General features: G+C 46.1%; 1 pseudogene; it reads left to right on the forward strand.

Moving 5' to 3' along the window:
• Positions 1–9,101: 9,101 nt before the first annotated feature.
• Positions 9,102–9,606, forward strand: LOC126494063 (40S ribosomal protein S18-like; annotated as a pseudogene).
• Positions 9,607–9,840: the final 234 nt, after the last annotated feature.

The raw sequence follows: 9,840 nt of genomic DNA on the forward strand, positions 1-9,840 counted from the left end.
CTGGCCCTTTTTTCTTATCGCTGTTCCATTGTGCTGTTTTTTTCTTACGCTGTCACAAAGCAAAAGTAAGTCCGGCGTAGATAGTTCGGCATTTCCCTGTGTATAAGTTGTGCATAGGTAAGCACACAGCATGGGGAATGCTGCCTCTGGTTCAGGGAATGTGAGTCCATTTTTGCATCCTCTCCAGCGACTACTGAGAACCCGAGACCTGAAAGTCTCGGATGGGACTTTGAGGAAGTTCCTGGAGGACGTGGATCAAGCAGCTCCTTGGTTCGCCGGTTTGGGGGACATTAATCTTCCCTGCTGGGAGAAATTGGGTAAAGATCTTGAGGCAGCCAAAGAACAGGGCACACTCCAACCGGGGACACTTGCCCTATGGAGATTAGTGAGGGCTTGTCTGAAGGACGGTAAGTGTGTTGAGGTGTTGAAGGAAGGCCGCAGAGCACTCTCTGCCTACCAGGACAGCATGTCAGAGTCAGAATCAAAAGGAAAGGGAGGACCTAAAAGGAAAGAAACTAAGGAGAGCGACAATAGCTCTCGGAAGGGAGAAAAGGAAATCCAGAGTAGCACTACCCCAGAAAAGAAAAGTATATATCCACCTTTGGATGAGTTTGCTAATTTTTCTATTGACAGATCTTCGGATGAGGAGGATCGGTTGGATGAGGAGGAGGAGCAAGACTTAGAGGAAGCAGTGGCACAGTATGCGAGAGAGCGGTATAGTCCGGAATATACTAAGCCTCCGCCCTACGGTTCTTGTCATAGACCAACGGCACCTTCAGCAGCGTCTGCTTCCTTTATCAAGCATTGCACCTGGAATAAATTGGCCAGTGCTTACCCTGTTTTTCAAGATCCCAATACTGGACAGAGATATCATGAGCCAAAGGGATATAAACAACTAAAGGATTTGGTGGAGGCTACACAGACTTACAGAGTATCAGCCAGCTTTACACTAGGATTGGTGGAGCGTTTAGGGCAGTCAGCTATGACCCCCACTGATTGGATGAGCAAAGTGAAAGCATGTGTTTCTTTAGGACAATACCTGGATTTTCAACCTATATATACAGATCTTGCCATCGCACAGGCCCACACTAATGTGGCTAATGGCAATGCCGCTTGGATGGCTGATATGTTGCTAGGAGAAGGGCAATGGATTAATAACCAGTTTTTCCAATACAAGTATATCAGCAGATTAATGAAATGGCCATTAGGGCCTGGAAGTCTTTGCCCAATAGAGGGCAAGTGTCTGGCAACTTGACTAAGGTTGTTCAGGGACCGACGGAGCCATTTTCGGACTTCGTAGCTCGTATGATGGAAGCTGCAGGAAGAATTTTTGGAGACGCAGATCACTCTATGCCCTTGATCGAACAGCTTATATTCGAGCAATGCACTAAAGATTGTCGGAGGGCTATTATGCCCTGGAAGGGGAAGGGCCTTCAGGCTTGGATGAAAGCATGCAGAGAAATTGGAGGGCAATTATCCAAAGCAGGCTTAGCAGCCGCAGTACTAGCTGCTGCCAGGACCACAGGGGAAAAGAGTGGAGCATGCTTTAAATGTGGGAAACCTGGACACTTGAGAAAGAATTGCCCAAATGGAGGCCAGAGAATTGATGAGGGAGGCCGTCAACCAGGCTTATGCCCTCGATGTAAAAAAGGGAAACACTGGGCCAAGGAATGTAGATCAGTCAAAGACATTAATGGGCAGCCCATAACACCACCACCTGGGTCAAAAAATGGCAAACGGGGCCCACGTCCCCAGGGCCCTCAAATATATGGGGCATTACAGGATCAGACAGAACATTTCCCACAGAAGCCAGAAGAACAACCTCAGGCTCCGCAGGGTTGGACATCTGTGCCACCATCCGGATGGTACTAACCCCTCAGATGGGGGTGCAACCCCTTGAATCTGATTTCCGGGGCCCCTTACCAAAGGACACAGTTGGCCTCTTGTTGGGACGGTCCTCCTCAGCCTTGAGGGGATTGGTGGTGACTCCTGGAGTCATAGACCCAGATTATACAGGAGTAGTTAAGATCATGTGTGCGTTCCCTCGAGGAATCTGTTATCTAGCCAGGGGATCACATAGCCCAGTTATTAATATTGCCAAGCTTACACAACAAATTTCCTGCCAAAGAGACCATTAGAGGAAAAAGGGGGTTCAGATCCACAGGTGTGGATATGGTGTATCTGTCCCTGGAATTCGATAAACAACCCATGCTAGGCCTAAAGATAGAAGGAAAACACTTCAGAGGCCTTTTGGATGCTGGGGCAGATCGCAGCATCATTAGAAAGGAAGAGTGGCTAGCTCGCTGGCCCCTACAGTCCTCCTCACAACTCTTGCAAGGGCTGGGGTACGCAAATATACCAGAAGTCAGTGCCAAAGAATTGGTTTGGGTTTGTTAGGAAGGACAGACCAGTAGAATACAGCCCTTTGTGCTCAGTCTACCAGTCTCTCTATGGGGCCGGGACGTATTGGGGCAGATGAAAATGAGGCTTACTACTGACTATTCTGAGACCTGTCAGTGCCTTATGCGGGTTATGTCCCAGTGAAAGGACTTGGAAAGAACCTCCAGGGAATAACATGCCCCCTGGAGCCCGTAGGAAATCAGGGTTTTTCACAGGGGCCACTGAGGATGCCATTCGTATACCCTGGACCACAAACACCCCAGTCTGGGTCCCTCAGTGGCCCCTCTCCAAAGAATAATTAGAAGCCACTTACTCGCTGGTACAGGAGCAACTCTCCCTGGGACATTTAGAAGTTTCCCATTCTCACTGGAATACTCCCATTTTTGTTATCAAAAAGAAATCTGGCAAATGGAGGCTCTTACATGACCTTCGCGCTATTAATCAACAAATGCAACTGTTAGGATCAGTACAGAGCGGCCTACCTTTACTCTCTAGCATTCCTAGGACTGGCCAACAATTATTATGGACATTAAGGACTGTTTCTTTTCCATCCCGCTAGTGAGGGAGGACTGTAAGAGTTTTGCTTTTACTACTCCATCTGTCAATCATGAACAACCAGACAAAAGGTTTCAATGGAGAATTCTACCTCAAGAAATGGCCAATAGTCCTACTATGTGTCAGTTATACGTCCAATCAGCACTTGAGCCCATTAGAAAGGCTTACCCTATTGTTAGAATGTGCCATTATATGGATGATATTTTGATAGCAGCTCCATACACTGATATGTTGGAATCAGTATTTGCCAGTACAGCAGAAGCTCTTAAGGCCAGAGGGTTGTTAATAGCCCCTGAGAAGGTACAGAGAGATCTCGTGGGAAGTTTTCTGGGAGCTGTTATACGTCCAAAGTATACATGCCCTCAAAAGGTACAGCTAAGAGTGGGTGCCTTAAAGACATTAAATGATTTTCAACGTCTCCTGGGAGACATAAACTGGCTTCATCCGTACCTCAAAATAACCACTGCAGAACTCCGGCCGCTGTTTAAAATATTAGAAGGAGATCCCAGAGTTACCTCTCCCAAATATCTAACTGAGGAAGCTAGACTGGCCCTCAGAAAGGTAGAAAAGGCTATTGAAGAGTCACAATTACAACACATTGACTACAGCAAACCCTTATTATTATGTGTCTTGCCAACTGAAGAAGCCCCTAATGCAGTACTCTGGCAGGAGGGACCTTTGTTGTGGGTCCATGCCCATGCCTCCATCTCTAAGGTTATCCAATATTATCCTGCAGTAGTCGCTACGATTGCTATGATTGGCATAAAACTGTCTTTGACGGATTTTGCTATGCAACCTCAATTGCTTATACAGACATACAATCCTAAACAGATTCAAATTTTATGTGCCACCGTAAATGACTGGGCCGTGTTGATTACCACCTTTAATGGCAGATTTGATAATTACTATCCATCAGATAAATTGTTACAATTTATTACGCACCATCCAGTGGTTTTTCCTAAAATAACAGCCTCGCATCCGCTGGAAGCGGAGCTTACGGTTTTTACTGATGGTTCCAGCACAGGCATGGGAGCTTATGTGATCCTGGGAGGAGAGACAGTGACGAAATGTTTCCAGTCTGACAGACCGCAAATAGTTGAGTGTCAAATGGTGTTGGAGGTGCTTCGCAACTTCCCAGAACCCTTGAACATTTATTCAGATTCTCTTTATGTAGTTAATGCGGTCCGCTGTCTAGAGGCCTCAGCAATAATATCGACTACTAGTCCTGTATCCTGTGTTTTCTGGCTCTTCGTCAAAAGATTAGGAGCAGGCAATATCCCTTCTATATTACCCATATTAGAGCTCATTCCCTTTTGACCGGGCCTTTGGCAGATGCTAATGCGCAAGCTGATGCTGCAACAAAAGATTTTCCACCTTTAATTATGGACCCCTTAGCGGCCGCAAAGCAGTTCCATCAATTATATCATGTGTCTGCTAAAGTCTTGAGATTAAAATTTGGCATAACCAGGCAAAATGCCAGGGAAACAGTTAAGGCTTGTGAAGCATGTGTTTCCTTTCATCATCCTCCCCATGTTGGAGTCAATCCGAGGGGTCTTAAGCCCGGGGACCTTTGGCAGATGGACGTCACCCATGTGCCCGCCTTTGGGCGCCTTCAATATGTTCATGTAACAGTAGATAATAGTTCAGGGGTTATTCATGCCACACCCCTGACTGGGGAGAAGGTCACCAATGTGGTAACACATTGTTTGGAGGCTTGGGCCGCTTGGGGCAAGCCCTGACGCTTAAAAACGGACAATGGCCCGGCTTATACATCCAGAACATTTAAAGGTTTCTGTGAAAGCATGGGTGTTCAACATCACACCGGCCTGCCGTACAACCCACAAGGACAAGGAATAGTTGAGAGAGCTAATCGCTCCCTGAAGGAACTTTTACAAAAACAAAAAGGGGGAATAGGCCATGGCCTACTACCAAGGAATGCTATATCCTTGGCAACATTTACTTTGAATTTTTTAACCTTGGACCATAAGGATCGCCCACCTGCTGATAAACATGCAAACATGAGTGCCATAGAATCCACCCTAGTAAAGTGGAAAGATGTGTTAAAAAATAAATGGAGTGGACCGGATCTGGTGATTGCCAGATCCAGGGGAGCTGTTTGTGTTTTCCCACAGGATCAGGAGGACCCAATTTGGGTGCCAGTAAGAGTGAAGATCGCTGCGAAGGATGAAGACAACCCAGTGGATGAAGATGACACTCTGGGCAGTAACGAGGGCATGGCCCGTACCAATACCAGTTCATGCTAATTCATCCCTTTTACCCACATTATTCTCCACCTCCTGTGATATGGATGCACCCTGTTTACCTAGCCCAGAACCAAAATTAGAAAAGTTTAATGCAACCAGAGTTGATTTAAATGGAACCATGTGCTTTTCCTTAGATAAGAAACCCCCTTGCATTTGGCTCCGACGTAAAAATCTTACTAATTGGATTGATCCTTTGGTACATAGCAAGATAGGGATAAATATATTGAAAGAAGCACTCAGTCAAGTAGCATCAGGAACATCACAAGGGTTTGGGCCAGGTAGTAATGCATCGGCCATAAATGTTACTACCTTGGCCATGTGAGTAGAATCCATGGTACCTACTGGAACAGGATCATTAGTAAGGAATACAACTTATTTCAGAGCATCACCACATTGCACTCTGGATTTTTCATTTCCGCCCACCTTTACCGCCTGCCAAGCAAGAACTTGGGAAAAGGAACAGGTTACATTTGGGTTTTCCTTATCCCCCTCCATGAAAAGCTATTTTTATAATAAAGCCAATGAAAAATCCACTGAGAAACATCTGCCATAGCTCCTGGCTTTGGCACAACTTCGGCCAATTACAACATGGCTGCTCAATGTTACAGGCACTATTAGTGAACAGGCTAAACTAGGAAGGCGGCTTCATTATATTCAAAAAGAAGAGTTAAGTAATCATACTCCCCCAGAAGCCGCAGTCTACTTGCCCTCCCCATTTTTATTTTTATTTTTATTTTTTTTTTTGCTTACTAATATTACCAGTGGAAGCGAGGTTGATTCTAAGAATGCCTCAGTGGAATGTTTTTTGTCTAAATACTAAACTGGAACATGGAAACTGGTGACAGTGCTCAAAGTTCCTACGTCTGTACCTCTCCCTGTGGAGGCTGACCCTGCTCCCTCTGCTATTGTGATGTCATCAGCAGCCGCCATTACAGCAGGAGTGGCGATGGCTAGCCAGACACAAACGGCTGCCGCCATTAATGAGATTGTTACCAAAACTGCAGATGTACTAGATACTCAGACCAAAATCAGCAAACACATGCTGCCAGGCATAGTGGCTGCTAGTCAGAGGATCGATTTCCTACAAACTCAGATTGATGAATTAGCCAGCTTAGTTCAAGTTGGCTGCATAGCACATCAGAAACATGTTTGCATTACTTCTCTTGTTTTTAATAATTCCAGGAATGAGTCTGAACGAATTGGACGATACCTGGCAGGAAATTGATCGCAAGAGACAGAACTGCTACTTCAAGAGCAGCTGTTTCAAATCACCATTTTGAATAGCACCTGCGTGCAGCCTCTCACTCGTGGACAGTTTTCTGACTGGCTTTACTCTGCCTTTTCTTATTTCAAAGAGTGGCTGGGTATGGGAATGTTCAGTGCCCTGTGCTGCCTCGGTGTGGTCATATGTTTATGGCTCCTTTGCCGATTCAGGACACGCTTGTGCAGGGACAAAGCAATTATGGTACAGGCTCTTGCTGCCCTTAAACAAGGAGTCTCCCCTCAGGTCTGGCTAAGCAGCCTTAAAGATGGCCTCTGAGCAAGATGCAGCCTTGGCACCTCCAGCCTTAGGGTATTGCACGGAGATAAGTGCATCTTTGCTCCCCCCTTCTCTGTCTCTTTCACCGGGTCTTACAGTCCTTGCACCTCGTTGACCTTGCTGTCCTAGCACTCGAGAGGATGTTGGACTAGGGTACTCTTGCACCCTCGATTGTGAGGAAAGTCATGAAATTCCCCCGCTAGATCGAGTGCTCTGTTTTTAAACAAAAAAGGGGGAGATGTAGCGCGCCATGGTGCCGCCATGTTCTCAGGGTCTGGCATTAAGCCCGTTGCCGCCATTTGCTAATTGTCTCTAGTTGGTAAACAACTTATGAGCACGCTCGCCTCTGGCCCAAGAGTGGTTTGATTCCCACCTATCACTTGTTCACATGACTTGCTCACACAGTGTGGTCGGAGCCAATCAAGCAATGACACGTCATAGGCGGACCAGGTGCTGTATATATTCCCTGCGCGGTCGGGCTCGGGGTCTTTTAGCCTCTATCTGAACTTCAGTCTTCTGTGCTCCAATAAAGTACGTTCCAAGAAGAATCCTGTTGTGGTAGTCTTCTCTGCTGGCAGAGTTGCGTGCTACATGGTGGGATGGGGGTAAGAGGAAAGGGGGAGAAAAAAGTGAGAAGGGGAGGATGAAGGGAACTTGGGGGAATAGGATGCTTGGTATAAAGAAAGGATGGATATGGGAGCAGGGAAGTATATATCTTAATTAAGGGAGTCATCTTAGGTTTGGCAAGAGGCTTGACCCTAGAGGGCCTCCCAGGTGTCCAGGGAGATGTCCCCAGCTAGTTCCTTGGGCAGCTGAGGAGAGAACGCCTGAACTGGCCCGATCCTATAGCCATACTGATGAATATCTTGCAAGTCACCATAGAACCTTCATCTGGTGATGGATGGAGATAGTGATAAAGACCCACACTGGAGCACCGGACTGAGCTCCCAAGGTCCAAATGAGGAGCAGAAGGAGGGAGAACATGAACAAGGAAGTCAGGACTGCCAGGGTTGCACCCACTGAGACAGTGGCGCTGATCTATTGGGACTGAAAATCATGGGATCAAACCGGACTCTCTGAACATGGCAGACAATGAGGGCTGATGAGAAGCCAAGGACAATGGCACTGGGTTTTGATCCTACTGCATGTACTGGCTTTGTGGGAGCCTAGTCTGTTTGGATGCTCACCCACCTAGACCTGGATGGAGGAGGGAGGACCTTGGATTTCCCACAGGGCAGGGAACCCTGACTGCTCTTTGGACTGGAGAGGGAGGAAGAGGGGAGTGGGGGGGGAATGGTAGGTGGGGAGGAGGCAGAAATTTTTAATAAAAAAATAAATAATAAATGAAATAAATAATAAAAAATAAAATTAAAAAACCCTCCCAACCAAAAAAAAAAAAAAAAGCCCAGGGCCAGTTGGTTTTTGTGCTGAATTCTACTAGAACTTTCAAGAAGAGCTAATACCTATACTCCTCAAAGTGTTCCACATGATAGAAACAGAGGGCTCATTGCCAAACACTTTTTACGAAGCTACAGTTACCCTGATACCAAAACCATACAAAGACTCAGCCAAGAAAGAGTATTACAGACCAATCTCACTCATGAACATGGATGCAAAAATTCTCAATAAAATTCTGGCAAATCGAATCCAAGAACACATCAAAAAAAATCATCCATTATGACCAAGTAGGCATCCCAGAGATGCAGGGCTGGTTCAACATACGAAAATCAATCAATGTAATCCACCATATTAATAAACTGAAAGAAAAAAAAATATGATCATTTCATTGGATGCAGAAAAAGCATTTGACAAAATTCAACACCCTTTCATGATAAAGGTATTGGGGAGAATAGGTATTAAAGGATCATATCTAAATATAATAAAAGCAATATACTGCAAGCTGAGAGCCAACATCAAATTAAATGGAGAAAAACTCAAAGCAATTCCACTATAATCAGGAACAAGACAAGGCTGTCCACTCTCCATATCTCTTCAACATAGTTCTTGAAGTTTTAGCAATAGCAATAAGACAACATAAGGAGATGAATGGGATGATATGATAGTGTTATAAGTGACCCCAGAAATTCTACCAGAAAACTCCTACAGCTGATAAATACCTTCATTTAAGTGGCAGGATACAAAATCAACTCAAAAACACCAATAGCCCTCCTATACACAAAGGATAAAGAAGCTGAGGGGAAATCAGAGAAACATCACCTCTCACAATAGCCACAAATCACATAAAATATCTTGGGGTAACACTAACAAAGGATATGAAAGACCTATTTGATAAGAACTTTATGTCGATGGGAGGCCTACACGCCGACGTTTGTGCTGCCGCCATGTCTTTCATGATCCCTGAGAAGTTCCAGCACATCCTGTGAGTACTCAACACCAACATCAATGGGCGGCGGAAAATAGCCTTTGCCATCACTGCCATTAAGGGTGTGGGGTGGAGATACGCTCATGTGGTGCTGAGGAAAGCGGACATTGACCTCACCAAGAGGGCTGGAGAGCTCACGGAGGACGAGGTGGAGTGTGTGATCACCATCATGCAGAACCCCCCGGCAGTACAAGATCCCAGACTGGTTCTTGAACAGACAGAAGGAAGTGAAGGAAGGGAAGTACAGCCAGGTGCTGGCCAACGGCCTGGACAACAAGCTGCGTGAGGACCTGGAGCGGCTGAAGAAGATTCGGGCCCATAGGGGGCTGCGCCACTTCTGGGGCCTTCGTGTCCGAGGCCAGCACACCAAGACCACTGGAGGCCGGGGCCACACTGTGGGTGTATCCAAGAAGAAATGAGTCCCTGGGCCTTTGCTGTTAATAAATAGTTTATATGCCTGTGAAAAAAAAAAGAACTTTATGTCATTGAAGAAAGTACCAGAAAATGGAAAGATCTCCCATGCTCTTAGATAGGAAGGATCAACATAGAAAAAAAGGTAGGCTGGGCGATGGTGGCGCACACCTTTAATCCCAGCACTCGGGAGGCAGAGGCAGGTGGATCTCTGTGAGTTCGAGGCCAGCCTGGTCTACAGAGCTAGTTCCAGGACAGACTCCAAAGCCACAGAGAAACCCTGTCTC

This window comes from Alexandromys fortis, unplaced genomic scaffold, assembly GCF_014885135.2.
Source record: "Alexandromys fortis isolate MF-2015 unplaced genomic scaffold, M_Fortis_MF-2015_v1.1 scaffold_364, whole genome shotgun sequence".
In the NCBI taxonomy this organism is placed as follows: domain Eukaryota; kingdom Metazoa; phylum Chordata; class Mammalia; order Rodentia; family Cricetidae; genus Alexandromys; species Alexandromys fortis.